The sequence below is a fragment of the Trichosurus vulpecula genome, chromosome 6, assembly GCF_011100635.1.
Source record: "Trichosurus vulpecula isolate mTriVul1 chromosome 6, mTriVul1.pri, whole genome shotgun sequence".
NCBI classification, from domain to species: Eukaryota; Metazoa; Chordata; class Mammalia; order Diprotodontia; family Phalangeridae; genus Trichosurus; species Trichosurus vulpecula.
In genome coordinates, this window is record NC_050578.1 from 215,099,994 (window position 1) to 215,111,128 (window position 11,135).

At 42.4% G+C, this 11,135-nt stretch overlaps 1 protein-coding gene across 5 annotated transcripts in view; it reads right to left on the reverse strand.

Annotated features, from left to right (window-relative positions):
* IDUA (alpha-L-iduronidase) overlaps window positions 1–11,135 on the reverse strand; it is an 82,377-nt gene that overhangs the window by 53,620 nt on the left and 17,622 nt on the right. The gene's annotated exons all lie outside the window — the stretch shown is intronic.

The window sequence follows — 11,135 nt, forward strand, 5'->3', positions numbered from 1 at the left end:
TTGAGTCTGCACTCAGACTCTATCAGTTCTTCCTCCGAAGGCAGACAGCACTTTTCATCCTAAGTCCTTTGGAATTGTTTTGGATCACCAGGCAGCACTGTTTGTTTTGGTTTGTGGTTTTTTTGTTTGTTTGTTTGGAGGGGGGAAGGCAGGGCAATTGGGGTTAAGTGACTTGACCAAGGTCACACAGCTATTAAGTGTGCCAAGTGTCTGAGGCAGGATTTGAACTCAGGTCTTCTTGACTCCAGGGCTGGTGCTCTACTCACTGCACCACCTAGCTGCCCCAGCATTATTGTTACTATGTACAGTGTTATCCTGGTTCTACTCACTTCACACTGCATCAGAAATTTAATACTTCTTGAGGCAGCCCTTTCTATTTTGGGACAACTTTAATTCTTCTTTCTAGTTAGCTGAACCAGAGATATAACTGTAACCAGAGATATAACTAGGATGTAGCAACCTGAGCTTTAATTGACAGGAATAGAGAGTATCCTGAGGTCTCTACCCATTTCCACCTCTTTTGAAAGCTTGCACTTGTTCCAGGCACAAAAATTGCTAGCTATGGCTCTGTCTACCATACCTATACTTCCATCCACAGCTCTTAATTCTGCCCTCTAATGCCAAGGAGAACCAGACCAATCCTTCCTCCCTGTAATAGTCCTTTAAGTACTCGAAGAAAGCTACTGTGCGTTATCCTGACACCCTCTTTCCTGTTCCCTGCATCTTTTCTCCTCCAGTCTAAGCACCCACAGTTTCAGCAATCATAGTCCATTGTGGTCTCTAGTCCTCTCCCCACAGACCAGAGGACTGCAGATTTAGAACTGGAATGGACCTTGGAGGTCATCTCTTGCAAACCTTTCATTTTACAGATAAGGAAACAGAGGCCCAAAGAGGTTGACTGACTTAACCAAAGTCACAGAAGTCACACAGGGATTTGAACCTATGTTGTCTTTACTCAAAATCCAGCATTTTCCTCATTGTGATCAGTTGCATCAGTTAACATAAGGACAACTGCCCAAGAATTGGAGCTTTACAGAAGTCCCCTATACCTGGCATGCCCTGCCCCCCACCTTTTCCCCTTAGTTTCCGTGGATTTCTCTAAGACTCAGCGCAAATCCCACCTTCTGCAGGAGGCCTCTTCTGGTCCCCCAATTCCTAATGCCTTCTTCCCCTTTTAAATGACCCTCATCCACACTACATACACCATAGATGTGTGAGTTAATTTTATATCTAATTGTCTATACTTACATACTTATCTCTGTATGTAGATGTAGATGTAAAGAACTAGATATCTACATGTTTTCTCCCTCATTAGAATGCATGCTCCTGGAGAAAAGAGGTTGTGGGGTGTTTTGCCTCAGCACTAGCTATACTTGCTTGTACAGTGCCTGGCACCTAATTAGAGTGTGGGCCTAGAGCCTGGAGGACTCTTCTTCCTGAGTTCAAATCTGGTTTCAGACACTCACTAACTGTGTGACCCTGGGCAAGTCACTTAAACCTGTGTGCCTCAGCTTCCTCATCTGTAAAACGAGCTAGAGAAGGAAATGACAAACCACTCCAGTATCTTTGCCAAGAAAACCCCAAATGGAGTCACAAAGAATCAGACACAACTGAAAACAGCTCAACAATAACAACAAATGTTTGTTAACTGACTGACAAAATGATAATGGGCTGTCTTGAGAGATGGTGGGTTTTTTCTCATGGAGTCTTCACAAAAAAGGTCTAAAGGCCCCTGTCTGTGAGCCTTTTATTTTTTTAATATTTTGATAACTGTATTTCAACATAATTGATTTCCTTTGTAATCCTACAAATTTCACTTTGTGCATTTAAAGACATGATTCTGAGAAGGCATTGCCAGACTGCCTGAGGGGTCCAGGACACACAAAAACTGTTAAGAACCCCTGGCCTAAGTAGCTTTCGAGATTCTGGGAAGTCACAGATGCCCTAAGCCTCAATATCTTCGTAAAATGGGGATGGGGATGATGATGATGATAATGATGATGGTGGTGGTGGTGGTGGTGGTGATATTTGCAAAGCCTACCTCACAGGGCGGCAATGAGGAAATCACTTTGGCAACCTTAAAGCATTCATGAAATGGGAATTATCATCATTACATTCCCTCTGTCCTGGTATTTGGGGAATAGAGTGTGTGTAGGTGTGGGTGCAGAGGGGTGGGTGGGTGAGTATGTACAAGCTGCTTTGAAGTCAGAGAAAGGCAAACAATAAAGGAGGTGGGCGTCTGTTTACAGTAGGATAGGAAGAATTCTGGACTGTGCCAGGGTGACCTCCTGCAGAACCATGAGTAGTCACTGCTGTTATTATGACACTAAAGGACAGCCCAGATCAAACACATGGACAAAGTGACTCCTCTCCTTTGGTCTCCAAAGGCCACGACATGCTCTATGGTCCTGTGGAAACCAGCACTTAGCCTGGTGCCCAGCTGACAGCATAAAAAGTGTTTATTGACTGACTGACTGATTGGGATGTGGATGGGTTATTGTTGAAAGCAAGTTAAGGTGTGCTAGGAAGAAACATGACAAGATGTGGGCCACTTGATTTCCACTAATTATATTTCACTCTCAGACAGAGAATTACAAAGTGTGGTGAGCTTTTACCATGTGGTCGTACTGCACTTGGGAGACGTGACCTCATCAATGTCTAAGCCTGGCTCTGTCTGGGCTCTATCATTCATTCACCACAGCTCACCCTAGGACCTCTACATCATGAATACAGAGGATCAGGGTTTCTAGGAAATGGTGACAGCAGAGGTGGGGAAGTAGGACCTTTCTAAACCTCAGCATCTCACAGCTGGAAGAACCTCAGAGGTCATATAGTCCAACCTGTATCTGACCAGAAATCCCTATGACAGCATCTCTTACAAGGGGCCATCCAGGCTTCCCTTGAAGACTCCCAGCAAAGGAGAGGGACTGCCTCTTGAGACAGTAGCCTGTTCTACTTTTGTTGTTGTCCTGTTTGGACTCGATTCAGTCGGGTCTGACTATCCATGACCCCATTTGGGGTTTCCTTAGCAAAGATATTGGAGTGATTTGCCATTTCCTCCTCCAGCCCATTTTACAGATGAGGAAACTGAGGCAAACAAGGTTAAGTGACTTGCCCAGGGTCACACAGGTAGTAAGTGTCTGAGGCTAGATTTGAATTCAAGAAGAGGAGTCTCTACCCACTGTGCCACCTAGCTGCCATTAATGGGCATTCTATTTCACTTTGGGATTAGTCCAATTTTTGATAAGTTATTGTTCTCCCTAAGTCTTCTCTTCTCCCAGCTAACCATTCCCTAGTTCCTTTAATCGATCTCCATATGCCATGATCTTGAGGACCCTTTACCATCATGGCTATTCCTCCGCTTATTTTTTGGTGATTTCATTGTTTTAGGGAACTCCCAATGAGGAATTCCCTCCACCAATACAGGTCAGCCATATTATGCAATTTGTCATCTTAGAGAGCCGCCTGGGCCCCTGAGAGGTTAAGTGATTTTTCCAGAGTGGCACGGCCACCCTAGGTCAGAGAACTTGAACTCAGGACTTCCTAACTCCAAAGCTAGGTGGCTATCAGTTACACCATGCTGCTTCTCCCAGGTTGTCATAGTCCCTCCTAAACTGAAGTGAACATAATATTCCACATGAGGATGGATCAGTGAAGGGTCTGGCCAATATGACTCTCAAGGCAGTCTAATATCATATTCATTCTCTTGGTTGATCTATTGAGCCTAAATCTTTCTCAGACAGTTAGCTGAGCACCCCTCCTCTACATTATACTCAGAAGCTGACTTTTTGAAACTGATATAAACCTTTACATTTATCCATATCAAATTTCATCTTCTTATATTCAGCCCAAAGGTCTAGCCTACCAGGAGATTCTTGGATCCTGACTTTGTCACCCCCCCCCCCATGATGGTTAATCCTCTTGGCTTTATGTTATCTGCAAATCTGTTAAGATGCCATCTCTGTCTTTATTAAGGTTATTAATCAACTGTTTAATAAGGAGAGATCCCTGGAGCACTCTAGGGAAGGAACTCCCCCCACCAAGTGACATCAGCCCATTAATAAGTGCCTTGTCAAGTCAGGACATTAACCAGTTCTGAATCTAATCCAGGGATGCTTAACCTGGGATCCACAGATAAATATCGGGAACTTTGTGATCCTGGATGGGAAAACAATTACATCTTTATTTTGATCAACTTGTAAATGAAATTTAGCATTTCCTTTAATTATTTAAAAACATGATTCTGAGAAAGGGTCCATAGGTTTCCCCAGACTGCCAAAGGGGTGTAGGACACAAAAAGATAAGAACCCTTACTCTCTCTCCATATCAGCTACAAAAATGGCATGAAAGAGCTTCGGTTCCAAGAAGCTGTAGCATGTACAGTGGCCACACCCCAGTAAACTGTCTTGGCAGACAGGCTAAGCCAGGTTGAGGGTAACCGATAAGCCTCAAATCCGCTGGTAAATTAAGGGGACGTCTACCCCAAGCATGTGAAGACTTGCCCTGGTGGAATGGGTGGATGAGAACGGTTTGTTCCAGCGGCCACTGAAGGTGACTGAAGCGGGTGGAGTGGCGCCATTAGAGCCTGGCCAGACATTGAAGACACCAAGGTCATCCAGTGCAGCCCGAGCCACTTGACTCTGGAGGAGAGAGTGCGGCTGATGACTTTGTGCAACTCTGCCTCACTTCAATCTAATTCACACGAGTGGAGACATCACCAAGCGATGTCACCGAGCCTCTTGGAAAACAAAGGACAAACAATGACTACTGAACTCTAAGTAGACTGTACCGACAGCATTCCCATGATTTGCCAGTCTAGCATTCCTAGATAACTCTCTCCTTACCATGCCTATGCATTTGGGAATTGGATCAATTGTTACTGTATAAATGCCTCTATAAGAGCAAGCTGCCTTATGCACAGATCTGGTCATGTCAATCCCCTGACCTTTGAACCTCAGTTTTCTCATCTGTCCAGCGGAGATAACAATAATATACTACCTTATTCAATCAGTCAATTATTCAATCGGCAAGCATTTCTTTGTTTACTAAGTGCTTGCTACGCACTGGGCATTGGGCTGAGCACTGGCGATAAGGGGACAAAAGTGAAAACTTTGCATGGTGGTAGTGAACAATGTGCTCTGGAAACCTTGTAGTACTAGGGAAGTCTGTGTGTTAATGAAGTCTATTCAGGTTTCTTAGTCTCTCCAAATTCAAGGCTCTAGAGGCAGCTAGGTGGCTCAGAGGATAAGGCAGGAGGACCTGAGTTCAAATCCAGTCTCAGACACTTACTATCTGTGGGACCCTGAGCAAGTCACTTAACCCCTGTTTGCCTCAGTTTCCTCATCTGTAAAATGACCTGGAGAAGGAAACGGCAGACCATTCCAGTATCATTGCCAAGAAAACCCCATGGAGAATATGGTCCACAGGGTCGCAAAGAATCAGACACAACTGAACAACAAACCATTTTGTCCCTCCTCATCTTTCCAGCCTGATCTCAAGCTAATCCCCGCCCCCAACCCAAATTCTAAGCTCCAGCCAAACTGGACAATTCTTTCTGGCCCTTCAAAGATCTGTCACTTCCCATCTCTGTCACTTTTCTCTGTCCATTCCCCATGCAGGGAATACTCTGTTCCACTCTTGGCCTGCTAAATTCTTACCAAGCACTTTAAAGCCCATCTCGATGGCTGCTATCTCCATGAGGAGATATCCCTGATATCCCCTGTTGCTAATAACCTTCCTTTGAGATTGCACACAGCACTTTGCCTTCACCTCTACCATGCCCTTAACATGCAATGTTTTGTATCATCAATGTTGTTTATTTTTTTTCCCTACCAAGCTAACTGCCATGGGGGCTGGGATGGCATCTTATGGAAACACCTCTTCCTCCAGCTGGGAGCATGGTCCCCTGCATACACCAGGTGTTGGATGTTTGTGTGTTGAACCGAATTTTTCTTTTTTAAACTTAACACAGTCCTTACTGGATGTTGGAGCAGGAAGGGGACAGTGGGGATTAACAAGTCCAAGATTTCCTAGGGTTCCTAAAGAACCCTGGTGTCCTTTGGCAATGGTTTCCATGAGAAAAATCCTTTCTAAGATATTAACTCTGAAATCACAATTGAATCAAATATTTATTATAGTGACTTCTGGCCAAGATAACTGCCTGAACAGAGGCAGATGACCCAGCTCCCTCATAACTACTTTAGCAAAAACATAATATTTGCACCAGACTGAATAATGATCAAGAAATCCCATGAGAAACTACAGTAAGTGACTTCTTCCACCCCAGAAATGAACAAAAAAGTTAGGCAGAAATGTATAGGCAGTAAGAAAAGAGGCCAACAACTATGCCAGGACCAGCACAGGCAAACAAGCCAAGTGGTCAGGAAACCCCACGGTGAGGTGCTTGGGACCCCTAGAAACCAGTAGCTACCAGAGCAGCAAAGCAGCTCAGACAGAGATGGTCCAGGCCCAGGGACTCTATGGTCTCTGTTCACTTGGTCCTAAGACCCCAGAAAGTGACTTAAAGATACAGCACTCCATATGCCAAGGATCAGGGGGCAAGGCTTAAGCCCAGGAGCCGAGAAGTTAGCCCAGAAATACAGGGGACCTAAGGCAAGACTAAACAAGGCCCACCATCCCACTTCAAAGTGTAGCAGGATGTAGGGTGTGGCCTTGACACAAAGACTCAGTTCAAGAATAAAGTCAGAAGTTAAGTACATCAAATACAACATCAACTATTATCAGACATGATTATAGTCCTAAAGGTCTCCCAAAACCTCTCCTCCCAAAAGGAACAAATAACTCAATAACAGCTATGAACACTGATCAGGTGGAAACAATGGATTTTTTTACAAGGACTACATGAATACTTAGAAGAAAAGGAAGAGATTTTTAAAAATTAAATAAACACTCTGGAGGAAAAGGAATAAGTAACTTAGAAAAGAAAATGATAAACATTATTCAAGTTCCCTAAAAACCAGACTAGACCAAACAGAAATGAATGATTTCATTAGATAGCAAGAAATATATGAACAAAATCAAAAGATTGAAAAAAACCGAAGAAAACGTAAGATATGAGGCATCAAAAACAACTGTTAAAAATTGTTTTAAAGTGTAATTGGGGGAAAATACTATATATTTTTTTTAAAAAAAGAAAGTCTAGACACCTCTACTTCAAGAAATCATATATGAAAACTGCTCAGATCTATTCAAAGCAAAGGGCAAAGAAAAGACAAGAAAGAAGGAACCCAAAAGGGAAAGTCCCAGGAATGTCAGGGCCAAAATTCAAAGCTTTTGTATCAAAGAAACAAATACTGCAATCAACCAGATACAAACGTCTACAGGCCAAGGAATTATGGTCAGTATTCCATCTTGGAATACTGTATTCCAAAAGCATAGAGAGATGCTTATAACGAAGAGTAACTTTCCCTGCAAAGATCAGAATCGGCCGTGAAGGGGAAGAGGGGAGTGGCAGGGATAGACTTCTAATGAACAGAGAACTTCCAAGCAAGGAATGGTCTGAAGGACTTCAAGAAAGGACTTTTCTGATGAAAAGGTACAAGTTTTTACTAGGTGGCCCCTTAGAGTCCCTTCCAAATCTGAGATGCAGTATTCACTGGAGTACTAAGGCTAGATTTTAACTCAGGAAAATGAGTCTTCCTAACTTCAGGCCTGGCACTCTATCCATTGTGCCACCTAGGAAGAGAAATAAATATATGCCCAAAAAGGAAGGCCATTGAAACTTTTTTTTTCAATGTTGAGAAGGAAGTTCAGAAGGAAGCATAGACACAAGGGACAGTTTTGAAACTGATGTATGGAATTAAAAAAGTAAATGGAGTGAAATGGAGTTTCATAGGTAATCCTATTTTATCTTCTGCTGTGTATGGAAACACTCTTTCTTTTTTTTTCATTTTTTTTAAATTTATTTAATATATTTAGTTTTCAGCATTGATTTTCACAAGAGTTCGAATTACAAATTTTCTCCCCATTTCTACCCTCCCCCACACTCCAAGATGGCATATATTCTGGTTGCCCTGTTCCCCAGTCAGCCCTCCCTTCTGTCACCCCACTCCCCTCCCATCCCCTTTTCTGGAAACGCTCTTTCATTTTAAAAATGAAAACATTTATTACTTGCAGAATATTTTTTGGTATGAATATATATCTTGCTTCCTTCATTTTTCTTTGAAATCTTTATGCCAAGCCAGAGGAAGGAAGAAACTTCCCCAAAGTCACACAGCTATTCCTTACCCCTACCCCTTTTTGTGTCCTCCACTACTTCACAAAGAGGGGGAGATGCCCCTGAGCTATAGCAGCATTCCCATGCCTGGTAGGGAGGTCCTACTCACACGGACAGGCTTTGAGAAGTATAGCATTACTATGAGCATGGGGAGAGAAAACTGGCTATGTAGTCAGAAGAAACCTGGTTTAGATCATGCTTCTGTCACAGGCTAAACCATGGGTCTTTGGGCACATCGTTTAACCTCTCTGGGCCTGTTCTCTTATCTGTACAATAAAGATCATAACACTATACGGTCTTATGATCTTACAATATGCCTTAGGTTGATAGGATTCATCACAGATTTGACCAGCAGGGAAGGAATATTTTTTTCTATAAAAGTAACTCATGAATTATGGTATAAGTGTCTGTGATCTCCATTACTGGAGGGACCCCCACCCCCAACCCAGAGAAATCAGGGACCCATGAGCACTCCTGTAAATAATGCATCTCAGATTTGGAGGGGACTCTAAGGGGCTACCTAGTAAAAGCCTGTACCTGAAAAAAAAAACTCCTCAAAGTACTCAGCAAATGAACATGCAGCCTACAGTGGAGGATCTTAGAACCAGAAGGCACCTCACTGGCAATCTGGCTCAACCCCTTCATGTTATGGATAAGGAAGCTGCAGCTCAGAGAGGGACGTGCCTTGCCTAAAGTCACATAGGTAGTTAGCACCAAAGTGAGGATTGAAACTCGAGTCCTCTGATGCAAAGAACAGCCTTCATCCCACAGTACAACACCACCTCCTTTCAGTGAACCCAACATTCAACTGTCATCCAACACTTTACTGTCTCTTCTAGCCTTATGGCATCTGAAAATTTTATAAGCATCCAAACCACATCATTAATAAAATGTCCAATGATATCATATGAAGCACAGACATCTGGGACACTTTACCAGTAGACAGCAAATCATTAGTGACTATTCTTTGGATGTTCCATGTCCCAAGGTTTCCTGGACTAGCACTGATCAGATTCATAAATATGATCTCAGCTCCTAGCTAAATTGGTTTGTGAAACATCAGTCTGGGCCAGGGGTTCTTAACCTTTTTTGTGCCCCAGACCTCTTTGGTGGTCTGTTGATGCCTATGGATCCATCCAGAGAAAAATGTTTTTTTGTTAAATAACATTTTATTTTATTATTTTAAAAACAATTTTAAATCTTTTTTTAAATTTTATTTCTAAATTCTCTCCCTCCCTTCCTTCCCCTCTCCGAGGCAGTAGCAGGCAATTTAATATAGGTTAAACATGTGTAATTTTTAACTACATATAATAAAATATGTAAGAGTACAAAGAAAACTGATTATATTGAAATACAGTTATCAAAATATTTTAAAACATAAGCTTATGGATCCAAGGTTAAGAACCTTGGTCCAAGAGAGGGAAAGAAGAGTTTGCCTGATAACATACAGCTAGGACCCTGATCTCTTGACCCCCTGACTGGCTCATCATGCTTTGTTTTGAAAGTATGAATCAAGGAAAAAAAAAAACAAAGCCTGAGCCCTATGAGAACATTTACTGCAATGGCAACACATGACAGGCAGGCTGGCTGGCAGGGAAGTCCTCTCTAATTAAGTCTGTGCTCTGTCTACATGGAATTAATGTTCTTGGAAGCTGGGAACTGCTCTGTGGAGAAAGCGCCAGAGATCTGTGGTGAGTGCGTCACTACAAGGCATCAATTTGGTGTTGATTAGCAGTGACGAAGTTAGGAAGGTGATGGCTAAGAGATTCCCTCTCCCCCACCCTTCTCACAGAACAGAACAAAAAACAGAAGAGAAGCCACACTCCAGGGGATCAGGGAGAGGCTGAGAAGTACTGAGGAGCAGATGGAGAACAGAGTGAGTTCAGGGAAAGATTGTGAGATCAGCATCTACCTGGAAGCTGCCTCCTAGGAGAGGTTTTCAACCACAATGGGCTTGCAGCATTAAAAGCAAAATTCCTGGAGGCCTGTGTGTGACAAGAAAGGAAAGAAGTCCACTAGAATGGTAGAAGTGCTAGAACTGGAACCAAAGGACTTGGATTCATTTCCTAGCCCTACCACGTATGAGGTGACCTCAGATAGATCACTTCCTTCCTCTAGGTCTCAGTTTCCTCATCTACTAAAAAAAAAAAGAAAGAGGTGGTACTAAATATCTAGGTAGCACCCTATGCACTGCGCCACCTGGCTGCCCACAAATGGTGGATAAGTCCCAAAATGGCCCGTGATCTGGAAATGTAAGTGATACAAAAAGCTATTAGCTGTTTTCCACGATTACTCATGTACAACCAGTATCAAATTGCTGACCATCTCAGGGAGGAATGAGGGAGGGAAAAAATTTGGAACTCTAAAATTTTTTTAAAAGAATGTTAAAAATTGTTTTTACACGTAATTGGGGGGAAAATATTTTTAAAAAACCTATTAGTGGCAAGTGTGTAATTCTATAAGTGGTGTGCAAATACTGTGTCATCCAAGAGGGCAGACGACAAGCAGGGTAGTGTTGGAGTTGCTGTATTAATTTGGGTTTATACTTTTTAAAGAAGCTATATGAAATAGATGCATAGTTTCACACATAAACTTCTTTTCATACCCATTGTCTGTGGACATGTCTGTTCGTGATTGTCAAGTTCATAATAAAAAATGATTAAGCACTATATAAACTATGTAAACAGCCGCAAGCACTTAATTCTATTCAACAGATATTTATAAAGTGTCTACTTTATACAAGCCACTGTCTCAAATGCTGGAGACAGAAACTTAAATGTAGAAACAATCCCTACCTTCAAGAAGCTTACGTTCTATGGGGAAGACTACTACATGTATATGTAGGTGCGTCCAATTATTTGATCTAAATTTAAGGAGGGAACTAGAAATCTGCAAGAAG